This window comes from Desmodus rotundus, chromosome 4 (assembly GCF_022682495.2).
Source record: "Desmodus rotundus isolate HL8 chromosome 4, HLdesRot8A.1, whole genome shotgun sequence".
Taxonomy (NCBI): domain Eukaryota; kingdom Metazoa; phylum Chordata; class Mammalia; order Chiroptera; family Phyllostomidae; genus Desmodus; species Desmodus rotundus.
Window position 1 is genome coordinate 122,372,891 of NC_071390.1, and position 17,573 is coordinate 122,390,463.

Below are 17,573 nucleotides of genomic sequence, written 5' to 3' on the forward strand. Positions count from 1 at the left end.
TATGAATTTGCTTATCTTGCATGCTGCCTTCCATTAAATGTGACAGGCACATTACTTTGCTGCATTTCTAATCATCACGTGGAAAATTGCTTAGTTCATTCTGCATCTCTTGGTTTCAGACACTCCAAGTTACTAACCCTGTTAATATGATTTGCCTTTATCAGCACTTGCATTAATAGGAGGGCAAGTGTTTTCTGCCCACTTTGAGGGGAAATAAATGAACCTCATCACATTCTTGTGTTTCCTGTCAGATGTGACATTCTAATATTAATTCCCTAAATTATGCAATTTAAAAATATATTTTACACATGCAGCTCAAGTTGTAGTTTTGAAACTTACTTGTTCAATGAAAAACAATATACTTTTTTAGTATTATCATATACCAGTCATAAAATCAGAGTTTTAAAGCACTATGGAATGGAAGTCTTAGAAATGTATATCAAAGTGTTATGAATTTACAACCTTATAAATATAAAACTTTTGTATTACTATAACTAAAACTTGTTTTTTTAGTGAATTGGTAAAAAATGCACTTTTGTTTTTCCTCATTTGCAGTTAAACAGGCATGGCAGCTAATATTCATTGTTATCTTAAACTCTTACTATCCACTACCTCTTACCCAGGACAAACCAGAAGCTTCCTAAGTGGTTTCCTTGCTTCCAGTGTTGCTTCAAATTTATTCATCTTTTTAAAGTATAAAAGCGAGCATGTCATCTCCTCACTTAAAATGAAAGAGTAAATTCTCATCTCCTAGAACACAAAGCCCTGTCATTCTAGCAGGCATCTAAAATGCAACATAACCTCTTTCTTGTCCATATTTCCCACCCATCTAACAAGATGGAACATCTTCTATTGAACCATGTATTCCATGCTGTTAACCTAGAAAAAGAATGCCATTTGCATGAGTGTAATGCATATTTTTGCATACCTGCCTCTATACTTAATTTCAATACAATCTATATATACATGCATACGCACACGAGAGGGGGAGAGGAAGAGAGAGAATTTTCCAATAGGCACTTGACTGTTCCATAATACCTACTTCATCCTTGCTGCAATCAATTCCCTTATTAGAAAACAAAGTCTATACTTTCAAACATAAAGCTGTTTATGTCACAGGAATCTTTCGATGATAATTGTTGGGGAAGGTCATAAAGAAAACTCCCCAGCTGGTTTGACCCATGAGCCATTGGAGGCTCTTCACTCATTCCCCATGCTTTGGAATGTGTGCTTTGCTTGCTTTCCCTGATCCCAGAATCTGGTCCAGGGACTCAGCCTTGAGAAAGATATGTGGTTTTGAGACTATATGGACTGTGTACGTGACAGACCCCTATTGAGGCCTCCAGGTATGTGTCTGAAACCAGTTAAGGCATCTACACAAACTTTTAAGATTTGGCAGGCAGGTGTAAAAAGCAACACATCTTGTGGCTGCCCAAGACAAGCTTTGTAGGTGAGTTCCCTTGCTTGCCTACCTACCAGTCTGGAGCACTCTGCCTTTTTCTTTGGTCTTCCCCAGCCCTCTCCTAGGAGGGTCAGTTTCACATGGCATCTGGGAAGTTCCTGAAGAAGCTGCCACCCAAAAATAACGAGAAAAGCACTACAAGCTTCTTGCATGGTGTGTTTGTTACCAATAATTCTAGTCCTCTTGTTATCTTTCAATCCTCTGATTACTGTTGTAACCACTTTTGCTTTCGTTCACATTCAGTATGCCTATGGGGACCTTTGCTCCATTTGAAAATTCAATTCTTACTTTATACCCATCATGTTGGGTGATATACATTTGACCAGAATATATTATATTTAAGTGAAGAAAGATCATTATTAATGGTTTAAAAAATAATCTTGGATGGGTTTGGTAGGCCTCTGCTTTGCAGAATCAGCTCCTGCCATAGCCATGTCTAGTATTGCGTGCATATACATGGAGCGGAATGTTCCTTTTAACAAGTCTATAGCCTAAGACTACGCAGATGACACTCATTTTTTAACCATAATTTTCAAATACAATATATCTAGTTATTCTCTCTCACTCTCTGGAAAAATAAAATAAGCATTCTTGGCAAAATAAACTTATTTTGAAAAAAGTACCTAGAGACAACCAATCCCTTCTCTTCTTGAGTGGTGGTAGAAGTGTTTGATGTAGTTGCCCTTGACAGCCATTCAGAATACTAACCAGCTGTGTCTCACTCCCATCTACATCTCAGACTGTACATGCTTGAAGCTATCTGGCAGCTGGTAACATTTCCGATGGGAAACACGGAAAATTATGGGCTTGCTGGATGTGACAGAGACAGAAATAAGTGCTGCTGTGGAGAATAGAAAAGAAAGTCTGCTTACTCTTGTCCTATACCTATGAAGATGTACACATACAAATCAAAATTATTTTATTATTAGTGATATTTTAGAAAATTCGCAAAGTGCATGATAATAAAATTGATTATTTAATTCATATTGTTATATAAACTTAATGACAAACATGTAATTTATACAAAATTTTTGTCAGCATTTGCCATCCAACTCTGGGCTGTGGTGATAGTACTGATAACACGAAAACCAGAAGAAAACAAAGTTGAGGAAACATCAGCACCGTCATCAAACATATATACCAGCTGTGATGACAATATATCCAGTTGTAAGAAGTGTGTATAACACATATACACATAGTATATATATCTATATACCTGTGTGCTTATATTATGTGTCACCATGAACATAGCTTTTCACTAGATGAAATGACTACTTTTTAAAGTAATTTAATTCTTTTTAATTTTTTAATCTATAAGTTTTCTTGGTGCATTTACAACACATGAAAAAAGTAATTTTAATTTTTAAATTATTTGTTGACAATGCTAAAATTTAACTAAACCATGCACTAATAATCCAAGTACAAGAATATTGAGATACAGAGAAATTCCAAATTTTCTTAGAAACATACCACAGAAAGCTCAGCAGTATTAGTTAAATAATTTAGCTCTCCACTTAAGCAGTTCATATTTTCAGAAAAGGTCACAGTGCCTAAATCATTGTTATTAGACATCTAAATATCACCCAGCAATATTTTGCCTTTTGTCATATATCATCAAATGTAAGTACCCCTTGACTTAATTTCAGAGAGTCAATTTAAAATGCCAGGAGACAGTGGAAAAAAGTGGGGGGAATATGCATTATTAATTTAAACACCACAGTAAATAATAGATAAACACAAGTTTATTTAATTATGGAATTTAAATATGTACTATAAAAATATAAGATCCAAATAAGATAAATGATGCCTCTTTGGACAGATCATATTACAATCAAATATATAAGACAAGAATAAAATACAGAATCACAAGAGAATATACTTCATTATTTTTCCTTTTTGTTGAATTTGTTGGGGTGACACTGGTTGACAATATTATATAGGTGTCAGGTGCACAATTCCATAGCACATCGTCTGTACAATGTATTCTGTGTTCACCTTCCCCATGTCGAGTCTCCTTCCACCACCATTTATCCCCCCTTACACTCCTGCACCTGCCCTACCCTCTCCCCTGCAACCACCACACTGTCCATGTCCATGAGTTTTTCTCTTTTTTTCTTTTGCCTCAATATCTGCCCCCTACTCCACATCCTCCGCCTAACCCAAGAGCTGTCAGCCTACTCTCTATGAATCTATCTCTATATTGCTTGTTAGTTTATTTCGTTCCTTAGATTCCATGTATGAGTGAAACCACATAGCACTGGTCTTTCTCTGACTGGCTTATTTCGCTTAGCATAATGCTTTCCTGTACATCCATGCTGTCACAAAGGGTAATATTTCCTTATTTTATATGGCTGAGTAGTATTCCATTATGTAAATACACTATTACTTTTATTCACTCATCTACCGATGGGCACTTGGGCTGCTTCCAAATCTTGGCTATTGTGAAGAACATTGCAATGAACATAAGGGTGCATATATTCTTTTGAATTAGTGTTTCGAGTGTCTTCAGAAAAATTCCCGCAAGTTGAATTTGCTGGGTCATTCTCAAGATCTAGAGAATGATGTGACAGTGTCAGCATTCTGCCATGCTCTGTTGAGGATGAAGAAAAGGGCCTAATCAAAATGTTCTTGAACAATTCTGCAAGTAGACCATCCAGTTACCTGGGATTGTATGTCCATGATGTCAAAGCAAAGGAACAAAAATAATTACTTAACACTGTAAAATATTCTATTTATTGTTCTTTGTTATTTTCATATGAGAAATTCTATAAATAAATCTTGATTTAAAAGACTTTAATGTATTTAATCAAGTAACACCTAAATTCTTTTTCTGACACCTTTAGCAGGTCAAATTGACTTTCGTTTGTGAGCCAGCAGTCTACTGGTACATATTTAATTGCTTACAACCTCAGATAAATTTTAAACCTTGGTCCATCCATAATTATTTTATAAATTTTTAAATAATGGTGGTACTCATTTATTCTAACCACTGTTGAATTATCATGTTAATATATAAAATGATGTGTCATAACAGACATTTAAAACAGTGCCACTTAAAGACGTGAGTGTTTGATGAAGTTTCCAGTGTATGTTGTAGACATGTGAACAACTGAGGACCATGTTTAGAAAAACCCTGTCTTAGGAAAGACCTGCTAACAGATCTGTCCAGCCTCTGTCCCTCAGGAGGACATTATCTTTATTACACTTATTAGCAAATCAACCTGCACCTTGGACTTGGAATGAGATATTTTCTTTATTTTCTAAGGCTATTTGCTATATAAGTATCTTTGAATTAGAAAAGATAATCCCAGACAAAACTGTCACAGAATGTTTAGAAATGCCATTGAGAATCTTTCTACCCCAGCATGCCAAAATTTAAAAATTGAGAGCTGGTTTTAAGGTCAATAAGCAATTTGTTTTCTTTTATACTATTCTACAATTAAATAAGGAATTATTTAATTGTCCAGATGTGACAGACAGACATTGTGTCACAATAGCATTTAAAATATATAGGGAAGTATTGTGATTGAGTTGACTAATTTAAATTTGGTCAATTTAAAACATTTCTGTACTCACTAAGGGATGATTAATGCCCACAAGCTGAATTAAATTTCCCCCCAAAAATGCCTTTTACAATTGGAAAATGTATAAGTTCAGCAGTAATTAACGTGACCATCTCTTCTCGGCCTTTTGACTAAGATCAAGTGTAGTATCTGTTCTTATCAGTTTAATAATTAATGTGACCATAAACTTCTTTTGGTCACTTTACTAATCTTAACTATTTTCAAAGACATAAGATACACACGCATGCACACACCAACAAAAAGAGGAAATTTTAATATAGTAAGATATATGTTAAAATTGCTTTTGTACTTGTTATTCAAGTGAGAAAATTGTTATTTTCTAAATGATTTACATGCACAGAAAATCAATGAATTTCACCTCTTTATTGAAACATTTAATATCTCTAGGGGTCACTCTTTTCCAATAATATTGTCTTCCTCCAGCTATACTCTTCAATCAAGCACAAGGAACTTGGAAATGTATGCACTTCCTCCAAGGGTCTCCATTAATTAATAAATAACCTAGGTGAAATAATGATGGAAAATATCCATCACTAATTGACTTGTGAAAGGAAATTAGCTTAATTTTCACATAAAGTGATTAAGTAACAGCCTAGAATAATAGTTGACTCCTCAGAGTAAGAAACACATTTTTATGTTAAGCCTTTATTTAATTTTTATGACAAACCATTTTAGATTTTTAATGGTTTTCATTACTGTAATATATTGAGAAGTATAAAACAATAGTGTTGTTCCAATAAATAAAAAAATAAAAGCAAATATAAAAATTACTCTCAGGAGTCATCAACATTTTTACTTCAGTTTGAGGAAAGAAAACAGATTATAATTTTTGTGCTCCTTATGTATGATAAGCTTTTTTGATTTGTGTTCAAAACTTATCAAATCAAATAATTCTCCAACTAGATCATGTTCTCCCTTTTAATCAGCTTTTGACTTATAGTAATAAATAATAACATTTAGAAATGCACAATAGTCTTAAAATGCTACCAACACGTTAATGTGGCACAAATATTTCTTATCTGATTCTAGCTCAAATATTTCTTATCTGATTCTAGCATTAATATTAAGACAAAACAAAAGACAAAGCAGGCAAAAGAGAAGTTGAGGAAGAAAATGAAGAAGAAGGGATGGAAGGAGAAGAGATGGAGAAAGACAGAAAGTGAAAGACGACAAAAAGAAAATGAAAACTGAAAAAAGAAGTAAAAGAAAAAGAGCAGATGGTATAAAAAAGAAGAGTGGGAAGAGAGTAAGGAAAGAGAAACAGGAGAAAGAAGAGAAGGGACTGGAGGAAGAGAAATGAAGGAGGAAGAAGAGAAAAAGGAAAACAAATAAGGGAGAGAGAAAAAGAAGGGTGGGGAGAAGAAAAAGAGGGTGGGAAGAATTATTAAAAGAAGTTTCACAAAATGAAATAAAAATATGTCATAATATATGTTAATATTCCCATAAGAATGAGAAAGCTAAAAATACTCATAATATTCTTTATTAATTAGATTGGAATCAAAACTCTAAAATATTGTTTGGAGATATATAATCTTTGTCCTGCTACTATCCTTTTTATCTTTGTTCTTATTCTTTTAACATTAATTCATTCATATCAAAATAAATTGTACATAGTTATGTTATATTTTTTAAATTTATCCTTTGTACATTTGTAATTATACATGTTTGTGTCTACATATAGTGTACTTTGATTTCTTTCATTGACTGTGCCAAAGTGTGTTTTGCCCTTTACAAAGAACCAGGTTTGCTTTAGTTAACTATTTTGTTTTTCTAAAAAAATGAAAGAAAAAATAAACTTTTGAAATAATTTTAAACTTAAAGGAGAGTTGTAAAGATAGTACAGAGAATTTCTGTGCAGGCCTCACTCAGCTTTCCCTAAGGTTAACATTTTATATAAGCATCATGTAATTACCAAATGTAAGACAATATAGTTACAATACAATTAAATAATGACTTTATTCAGATTTTCCCAGTTTTTCTACAAATATCCTTTTTGTACTCTAGAATCCAATTCTGGATATCTTATTGCCAGGATATCATATTGTATTAAACTGTTATGTCTTCTTTATTTCCTCCAACCTCTGAAAATTTTGTACTTTCCTTTTCCGTATTCATTATTTGACAAACACCTAAAAAAATAGTGGTTAGATGAATAAACATAAGAGAAATCCATGTGAGGGTAGATGATCCTGTAATTATGCAATGTGTGAAGAATACCACAGAGGAAGAGATATAGTACAAACTAAACAGGAGTAGAGAGAATAATGAGAATTAAGTATACTGACAGTTTAGTTAACTGTTGTTTTTATTCCATTAAAAAACAACACCACCACCATGTAATTGAAGGTGTTCAGATTACAAAAATCAAGAGAGGTGGTGGTGAAAAATCAGTTTGAAATAAAGAGCAGCCAGATCATTGAGCACCTTTAATTCTATAATAAAGGAATTTAGAACTTTAGCTGGAAGATATTCGGTGGCAGATGATAGTGTATTCATCTGTTTATTTCATGACAAAGCCATGTCTGGTATCATGTACAAAATAATTTAGAGTTAGATAAACTAAAAAACAGGGAGAATAGTCAAGTTTCTGGGCAGTTCAATAAAAAAAAGATGGAACTGCTAGTTTACAAAATTAAATATTGTACCTAAGTTGGAAAAACTAGTATGAAGCTGAGGAGAGGTCTTGGATAAAAGCATGTATTTTAAGTGATGGGGCAGTGTTACAAAACAAAAACAAAAACAAAAAAAATAAGGAGGGGAGGTTTGACTGCCTGTTGACACAAATCCAAACTAGTGAGGCAGATGCTTGTGTAAAAGGAAGGAGCTTTTTCAGATGCATGATCTGGGAGAATGGCAGACACTTGTCTCAAAGCTCATCCCCTTAGAAAGACTAAGATGAAAGCCAATGTCCAGAGATCCTGCTCCATTTTAAAGTACAGTCTTTTGGAGTTGCTAAGCAGGCATTAGTCCCCATCTAGGTAGCTTAGTTTGCTCCTGGCTGCTGTCCATTTCAGACTCCCTCCCTGAGGCTGCACGTGGAGTTGTGTGGCTATGGGCCATTCAGCTGCCAGGACCATGAAGTTATGTAATCCTGAAAGAGAGAGCATTCACAGGCACTGGCCAGCACATCACTAGGTAGGCAAGAGAGAGAGAGAAACTCTCTCCTGGAGGTCATAGGCCATGTGACTGCTAGGCTACATGGCCCACGGAGAGAACAGGCAAATACAGCATCCCGATGCAGGTCCCAAGCAAGCAAACTATGAGCCAGAGAGAGAGAGAGAGAGCCTTCTTTGCCTCCCTGGGTTTATATTAGCTTGGGTATGGGATGGACCAGGTTCTTTTTCAAAATGATCTATCAACTTCCAAAACTTTCATGTACTTCAGGTGGGTCCACCTCTCCTTCAATCCCTTTATTGCCCAGGCTAAACTGACAGACCACCTTCTGCCACCATTTTGACTTCCATGGTGCATGTACCTATTTTCCCCTTGTCCCACCTCTAGTCTGCTATTGGAGGGGTGAGGAAAGGGCTTTCTGGTGGCTCAGTGCAGAAACTCCCCCTGCCTTTATCCCAGTAGATGGGGGAGACTCCTCATTGCCTCAACTGACTGCCCCATGGTAATCATAGGTGTATGCCTAATCAGCACTGTGTTTAAAAAAAAACAGCTTTGTTTTTTCTGTATTTTTTCTCCATGCAGACTTCTATAGAGATGCACAGGACACTTCCAGTAATTCAGAATCTTTATTTATGTATAGAGGTTTGGGTTCTCCACCATTCTGGGTTCAGGCAGACATATAAAACCACTATGAATATTTCAATAAGAAAACAGTTAAATCCTGAGAATTAAAGACATGCTCAGCCTTTAGAAGTACTATTACAATCAAATTCATCAGATCTTTTATTGGTTTTTAAAAATCTGAAGAGCAGAAATTGTAGTTGCTTTCCACTCCAAAATGGATGAGACACCAGAGCTCTCCCAGAAGCCATCACAAAATGCCTGTCTATACTCTACCCACAGGTCTGCCTGCCAACAGACAGTGTAATGCCTTGTTTTCTTATACCTTTCATTAATTGTACAAATGCTGCTCACTGGTGGTCAGTCTTACCTAGTTTCCTCAGAACAGGAGGCCCTGGATAATTAAGTTCCTAGGATTCTCACCGATTTCCAGGGTAGTATGTTTGTTAATGCTGCCCTGACAACCCGCAATCTAGCATAGCCCTATGACTCTTTCTAGTTGTCTATTCTGGTGACGTTTGGTGAACCACTGGAAACCATTTATGTTAATAATACAAGGTGGCCTATCTATATAATTTGTCCGTACTTAATTTTATTCCTTTCTATAATGTGAAGACATCTAAGGCAAACTGCATATATAAGAATATATCAGAAAAAATAAGGTAAATCTAAGGTACTCAAAATCAGAAGTTAAAATTTTATCATCATTTTTTGATGCCGGAGTTTGTAACATTTATGGTTATATATTGTTAAATAATGTAGTAAATAAATGTTGTTTGTCTTAAAAATAAGAATTATCAATTGACATTTAGAGCTGTATTGCATTTTATTCAATAGTCTCAGCATTACAAATTTAAGCCTTCTCTGTCACTGGCGCTGTGACTGGCAAAAATAGCTTTTTTTTAATCTAATGTGCATCCTGGTAATAGCTTCTGGAGGTAAAACCAAGGATTTTGGAAAGGAAACAAAGACATCTTTCTTTCAAAATAATGGGCATACCACAGCCTATAGGTTTAAACTTATAGATATTAAAATTCCTGCCCTGAAATTGTTATAATGGTACACATGCTGAATTTAAAAATAAAGGAGATAAAGTGGTACCCCAGAAGAAGTCTTCAGTAATTTTTTAATTCCATCTTAATTATAATTTTGTAAAGTGATACTGACAAAAGTATGTCACATAGAAGTTTAGTTTTGAGAATTGTCAGCAAAGTCATGATGCAACCATTGTATTTTTTAGCTGAAATCCCAATGCAAAATGTCCTAGTAAGCAGTTTCCTGTCATGTGAAAAGAAAACGTAAGTCACTCATTACCGTTTAGAAATTTGGCTGGTTTTCCTCAGACTGAGCAACTGGACAGAAAAATATGCCATAGACAGCAACAGGAGCCTATAATTCTGTGCACTCATTTTCCCCAGAGAACTTGATCACGAGTGAGCAGGCCAGACATTTCCCTTTACCTTGCATTCTGTTCTCACACACTATGCCAGCCCGTCTTCTGAACACAGCATCTCACTGTGCAGCCAAGTTATAAGACCATCTGGCGCACTTAGCATTTCCAGAAAACTGAGATTCTGGGAAGCCATGGTCTCTAAGTGCCTGAACATAACACTCTCGCTTAAGCTAATAATTTGACAATTTTATGTTCATTTAAATATGGACCATTAAATTTAAGATTTTACTTCAATATCTGTGTATGCACGTATGTATACATGTCTGTGTGCCTGTATGTCTGGGTGCCCGTGGGTCTCTGTCTATCTGTGGATTTGAGAGTTGAGACTCATATACCAACTCTGTGTAAATTGTTAAAGGATTTGAATCTTAACTATCTAGCACACAAACATATGCAATATTATTATCAATTTCAGGAAGGTCATTTTATCTCAGAAAACTTCAAAATAGGTGATGTGGCTGGGCCCAATCCTCACAAAACACTTTGAATTGGTCAGTTACTGCTGCATTGCAAACAGAAATATCTCAGTGACAAACAGTGATGAAGTCACACGATAATGTCACCATCTGTGGGATGGAGAAGTGGGATGGAGAAGTGTGCTCTTCCCATAGAGGCCAGGATTTGTGATAGGTGCCTAAAATGCCGATGATACGGGGATTATTATTTACTGAACAACAATTATACTTATATATCATAATGGTAGTGTTTTTAGGATCTTTCCCTTGCCTTGGTCACATTCTCCAGTAAATATTCCTCTAGTCTTCTTGTTAAAGGGAAAAGTCCTGGCTGTTAGAGTTTGAGAGATAAACACATAAAATTGCTCCAGTTGAATGTATCACCTTTACTTATTTACCATGTTGTAGTATGATCCTTGTATTGCTGACTGTGCCTGGTGTCCCTGGATTAAAAGGTCCTCTTAACCACTCTGGAGAATAAAACCCCAGACTACTGTGCAGCTAGGTGAAGTGACTCAGATCTGTGCGTCTGCTTGCTTATTACATACGTTCACACAATCTTCCTGTTCATACCTTTTGTTTCATCACTGCTTACAGTTAAACCTAATTGAATCACTTCACTTGTAGTGACTTAAAATGGCAAGCATTTATTTGCTTATGATTCTGAGCTCAAGAATTTAGGCATAGCTTCATTGGAAGGACTCCCTTCTGATTCGTGTGTTATTGGAAGATCTCTCTTGCGTTTGTACCTCGGCTGGAACCTCTTCCATGTGGCCTTTCATTCTCTAGCACAGGCTTGTTCACTTGTTGGTAGCATTTCAAGAGGGCATGAGCAGAAGGTACATAGTTTCTGTGCCCAGGCTCAAGTCTTAAACAAGGCCACTCTTGCCACACTTTGGGTAAAAGCAGCTCACAAGGCTCAACCTCATTCAAGAAGTGGGGAAAGCAACCACACTGTAGCTAAATGTGTGAGTGGCCATTGGCAGTGTACTATTCCAGTGCATCAAATCTGGAACTTTAGGAGGCTTGTGTGGAAAAAATCAGGTGTTCTTCAGATTTCCTCACCAAAAGATTCAGTTTCTTAGGTCTCCTAACACAACTCCCACTTATCCATTAGAGTTTTCCCACTTCTTTCAGTTTGTTTGTGCTGTGTTCTCTGCTATTTTGTCAGTTTTTCTGGGTTTATACCACCTGCTGTGCCTCAAATTAGCAAAAAAAAAAAAAAAAAAAAAAGCCTTTGAGTATCTCATTTACTTTAAGAGACTCAAGGGAGGAAACATTACTAAAATTTTGGTTAAATTCAACATCCTTAATATGAAACACTATACCACTTCTCCATCTGGAAAATTCCTGTTTGGTCTTCAAAATACTATCTCAAGACCCTCACCTCAAGGAATTCTCCTTTAAAAATCTCACAGATAGATTTGATGACTTCTCTTTTGTAAATTTATGTGTGCATTTATGAGACTATCACTTTATTTACACACTCCAAAAAAACTGCCTTAAAAAAAGGCATGGAGGTTAAAAGTTCAGGCCTTAGAGCTAGTCTCTGTGTTCAAATCTCAACTCCACACTTACTAGCTGTGTGATCATGGGACATTTCCTAAGCTCTTAGTACCTGCTTCCACTTCTTATACAGTCATTTTCAGAGTCAAAGGAATTCATCCATAAGTTACTTAGAAAAGCCTGGCACATGTTGAGGGATCAGTAAGTGCTACTTATTATTACTACATGTGTGTTTGTCACTAGAAGATGAGCTAATTAAGGATTGGAATCACATATTACTCACCTTTGCAAACCTAGTGGGATGCAGTGTCATCACTCAGTATTCGCTGCACAGATGAGGGAGATAGCAAACCACCCCATGCATCTCACGAAGCCTCCTGTGTGACCCTAGCACAGCCTGTTCTTTCATCTTCCAATTGCCCAGGGATCCTTCACCAGAGAGAGCAAACATGGCGTCCAGGTTGCCCCCGATTTCCATATCTCATTACCCTATCAATATCCTAAATGGTACTTTTCCAAACATATTTGCATACTTGGTTTCCGTTAGGCCCTGAGCTGCAAGGTAGATGTAGATGTTAATGAGACCAACCCCTCTCCTATATTTACAAGTAATTTTGTGTATAATAATTAAAATGTGTGCTGTCTCTGTACCAAGCCCTGAGGATGAAAAATATGTTTTGCTTTGTCCCTTCCTATCACCTAATTATTAGCAACTCAAACTCAAAGATGAGAAGATACCTCCTGGTTTCCCCTATTAAACATTTTACTCAAGAGGCAACAGACATAATTCACTCTCAAACTGACAATTTACTCATGTCATTCAGCTGATAAACAGCATTGAAATAGAGTTCCATGATATCATCCATCATCACAGTTCCACATCTTTACAATTTTTGAATATCACTCAGGCATATAATATTTTATGTAATCCAGACTACTATCTTGTGCGGTGTATTTATCTCCCTCATTATACAGAGGAGGAAATGGAGGCTCAAAGAGGCAAGAGACCTGCCAAAACTGACAAGTATATGAATTCAAGTGCTGATTTTAATTCGTCGCTCTCTTTGAGCACTTGGGAAGTGTTTTACTTGGAACGCTAAGGGAACTGCAGATCCTTCAGAAGGGGAAAATTGTATACCCATGGAATGTGACATTAAAATGTTGACTTATGTGGGCTGGGTGGGTATCTTGTTATCTGTATGTAGAGTAGTATTTAGACAGCAAATCACTTGTTAAGTATTTGTTGACTATTGAGTAAATAGATAATGTAAAGAATATTTTTTATTTTTCTTTCCTTTAAAAATTTTCTTATTGATTATGCTGTTAGAGTTGTCCCATTTTTTCCAATTTCCTCCCTCCACCCAACACCCCCCCCCCCAGTCCATCAGGCAATCCCCACACCATTGTTCATGTCCATGGGTCATGTGTAGGTTCTTTGGATACTCCATTTCCTATACTGTACTTTAGGTTCCCATGGCTATTCTGTAACTACCTATTTGTACTTCTTAATCCCCTCACCTCTTTACCCACTCCCTCAGACCCACCTTGCATCTGGTAACCATCAAAATGCTCTCTGTATCCATGATTCTGTCTCTGTTCTTCTTGTTTACTTAATTTGTGTTTTTGATTCAGTTGTTAATAGATATGTATTTATTGCCATTTTATTGTTTATGGATTTGATTTTCTTCTTGTTCTTAAATAAGTCCTTTTAACATTTCATATAATAATGGTTTGTTGACGATGATCTCCTTTAGTTTTTTCTTGTCTGGGAAGCTCTTTATCTTCCCTTTGATTCAAAAGGGTATTTTTGCTGTGTAAAGAAACCTTGGCTGTAGGTCCTGCTTTTCATGACTCTGAAAATTTCTTGCCAATCCTTCTATCTTGCAAAGTTTCTTTTGAGAAATCAGCTGACAGTTAGTTGTATGGAACTGTTAGTTGTATGACACCTCCTCTCTAGGTACTAACTGCTTTTCTCTAGCTGCTTTTAAGGTTCTCTCTTTATCTTTAACTTCTAGCATTTTAATTATGATGTGTCCTAGAGTAGGCCTCTTTGCAATCCACCTTGTCTGGGACTCCCTGTGCTTCCTGGATTTACATGTCTATTTCATGCATCAAATTTGGGAAGTTTTCTTTCATTATTTTTTCAAATAGTTTTCCAATTTCTTGCTCTTTCACTTCTCCTTCTGGCACCCCTAACAGGTGAATGTTTGACCACTTAAAGTTGTCCTGGAGGCTGTTTACACTACCTTGTGTTTTTTAGATTCTTTTTTCTTCTTGTTATGATTTTGTTTTGTTTTTTTTTTTTTTGTTGCTTCCTTATGTTCTGAACCATTTATTTGATTTTTGGCTTCATGTACTCTACTGCCATTTCCCTGTAAACTGTTCTTTATTCTAATTAGTGTATCCTTTGTTTCTGACTGGTTCTTTTTTATGCTGATGAAATTCTCATTAAGTTCCTTGAGCAACCTTATAAGCAGTGTTTTGAACTCTGCATATGATAAATTGCTTATCAGCATGGAGTTTAGTTATTTTTCTGGATTTTTGATCTGTTCTTTCATTTGGGCCATGTTTCTTTGTCTCTTCATTTTGGCAGCCTCCCTGTGTTTGTTTCAATGACTTAGGTAGAGCTTCTATGACTCCCTTCTTGGTAGTGTGCCCTAATATAGTAGATGTCCTGTAGGGCCCAGTGACACAACCTCCCCTATCACCCAAGATGGGTACTTGAGGTGTGTTCTTTGTGTGGGCTGAGTATACCATCCTCATGTATTTAAGACTTGATTGCTGTTGTCAGGTTAATGGGGAGGATTTGCCCAGGCCAGTCAGCTTCAAGGACTGGCTGTGACCACCGACCATCAACCTCAACCCTCCCTGGAGGTTCAGCTATGCAGGGCATGGTGGTAGTGCTCTGATTTGTTCTGTAGCTGTCCATTGGGTGTGTAGGCTCTGGGGATTCCCAGGTTGTGCAGGCCAAGGTCAGGCCCACCCATGTTTTGCCCAGGGCCACCCTGCCTTAGGTATAAAGCAATCTGCAGATGACTGCTACTTGTGCTGGGCTTGGAGATTCCCAGGTAAAGCCATCTGTGAACAAAGGCTGGTTGCTGCTGATGCGAGGCCTGTGGACACTTAACAAGAAGTAGGGGCTGGAGGCTCACTGAGAGCAGCTATTGTTTGTTGGAGAGGATTTGAGAAGTTGTAAAGCAAAAGCTATTCATACGCAAAAGCAACTGGGATGGGCCCATAAATTGAGTGAAAGGAATGGAGTGCCTGGGGATTTCCAGGGTAGGGTAAACAATGTTAACCAGGTTGATGGAGTCTCAGATATGGCATCAGGCCGCAGGCTCTTTGGCTCTGCGGGAGGAGGGTTCAGAAAAGGGCAATAAGAATATTTAAGATAACCACTAACTCTATTCCTCCAGTTGCTTATATCAAAATCCTTAGTTAAAGTTTTCATTTTCTCATGGAACCTGTTGTGTGCTGAGGTGTCTTCCTCCCCAATTCTTATGTTAGTCTTTGCCCACAATTTCTCAGAATAAAAGCTTATCTGAAGATAGGGTCATTGCAGAGGTAATCAAGTTAAAATGATGTCATAGCGTAAGTTTTATTTCAATTGTTATCCTAATAAAAAGGAAAAATTTGGAGACAGACACATGAACATAATGTGAAGACAGTGTGAGTCGACTTAAGGAGAGGATGGCCAAATGCAAGCCAAGGTAAGAGCTTTCATTTGGCCATCCTTGAAGCTGATCTTTCCCTGGTAGCCCTCTGAAGGAACCAAGCCTGCGAACACTTTGATTTTAAACTCTTAGCCTCCACCTCTATTATAAGATAAATTTATTTTGTTTAAACCACCCATTCTTGGTACTTTATTATGGTAGCCCTGGTAAATTAATACAGCCTTAATTCCTGTTGTTACTACCTTTAAATACATCAATAATCTATCTATTTCTTACTACTCTGCCTCTTTTGCTCTTATACAAGTCACAATCAGCTCTTGTCAAGAGCATCCAATAGTCTCCCGTCTTTACCCTTCTGTCCTTACCCTTCCAATTTTACCTTTCGTAGAGTAGCCATACTCTTCATCTGAATGTAACTCAGATTCACGTTATTCCTCAAAACTTTTAGAAGTTCTCTGTCTTTACCATGAGAAAAAAAATCAAAGTCCTTATTATGGCTGATGAGATCACACACAATTGAGTCCACTGTATTTTCTCTGACCTTATCACATATTCTTCATTTCTTCACCCATCGTTAGGGTTCACCCACCTATATTGGCCCCCTTGCTCTTCTCTGAACATGCAAAACATGTATTTGTCTCTGGGTTTTGTAATTATTTTTCCCTCCCCTGGAATGCTCACCCCTGAGATAGCTGAAAGGCTCTTCAAGTTTATTCTATTCAAATATCCCTTTGTCAGTCAAATCTCTACTGACAAAACTCTATGAAACAGCACCTTGGTCTCTTACAATTCTCCATTGCTTTCACTTATATTTATTTTTTTCTCCATAGCATTTATCATTCTCTTATGTAGTATATAAAGATTTAAACAATTTATAAAGAAATAAAGCAATCATTGAAAGTAAATTATGGTATTTTCTCACATGTTAATTAAATGCACAATTGGATTTCAATTAGAAAATGAATATACACTGTTTCTTGTAATAAGCAGTGGTAATTCCTCGTTTCTAGGAAGATGGAGCAAAACTCAGCTACTGCCATCTGGTTGCTCACAGTCTAGTCAGAAAAGTTATAAAGGTCTGATGGCAACTCTGTGTCTCACAAAACAATTGGAAGAGTTCATAGAGGAGGTAATCTGAATAAGACTTGAAGAAAGTGTAAAAGGTCAGGCAGGAAAAAAGAGAAAAGATATTCTAATCAGGGAACCAGCATGCACAAAAGACACAAAATTGTGTAAAGGTGATTACAAGCCAAGAAGTTGATTGGCTAGGACTCACATAACCCAGTATGCTTCCCACTGATTTCATTTTACGCATATCTTTTGATTTAAACTGAAGAAATGTTTGAAAATACATTTTATCTTTCCAAATAATTACTGTAGCACAGTATAACTACTTAAAAACATCTGCTACCACACAGTCTGTTTTAAACAGGTTATATTTTATAACACTAATTGGAGTATGTTTGTAGAATTTCTTCACACCTCCTCATCTGCATTTGCGTATAGCAGTCATGTTTTAGACGTCTTATTATCCAAAGAATGTCAGTTTTTAATGAATATAAAGCATTAAAAAGAAATAAAAATCCTATTATTATGTGGAAATTACTTTATTTATGTTTTACTACTTTATTTTTGCCAAGTACATGGAATAAGCCAGTCCAAATAAACTTTTGCTTTTATCTTTTTCTAAAGCTCCATATTTTT

General features: G+C 36.3%; 1 pseudogene; it reads left to right on the plus strand.

Moving 5' to 3' along the window:
* Positions 1-5,136: 5,136 nt before the first annotated feature.
* Positions 5,137-5,280, plus strand: LOC112296441 (U2 spliceosomal RNA; annotated as a pseudogene).
* Positions 5,281-17,573: the final 12,293 nt, after the last annotated feature.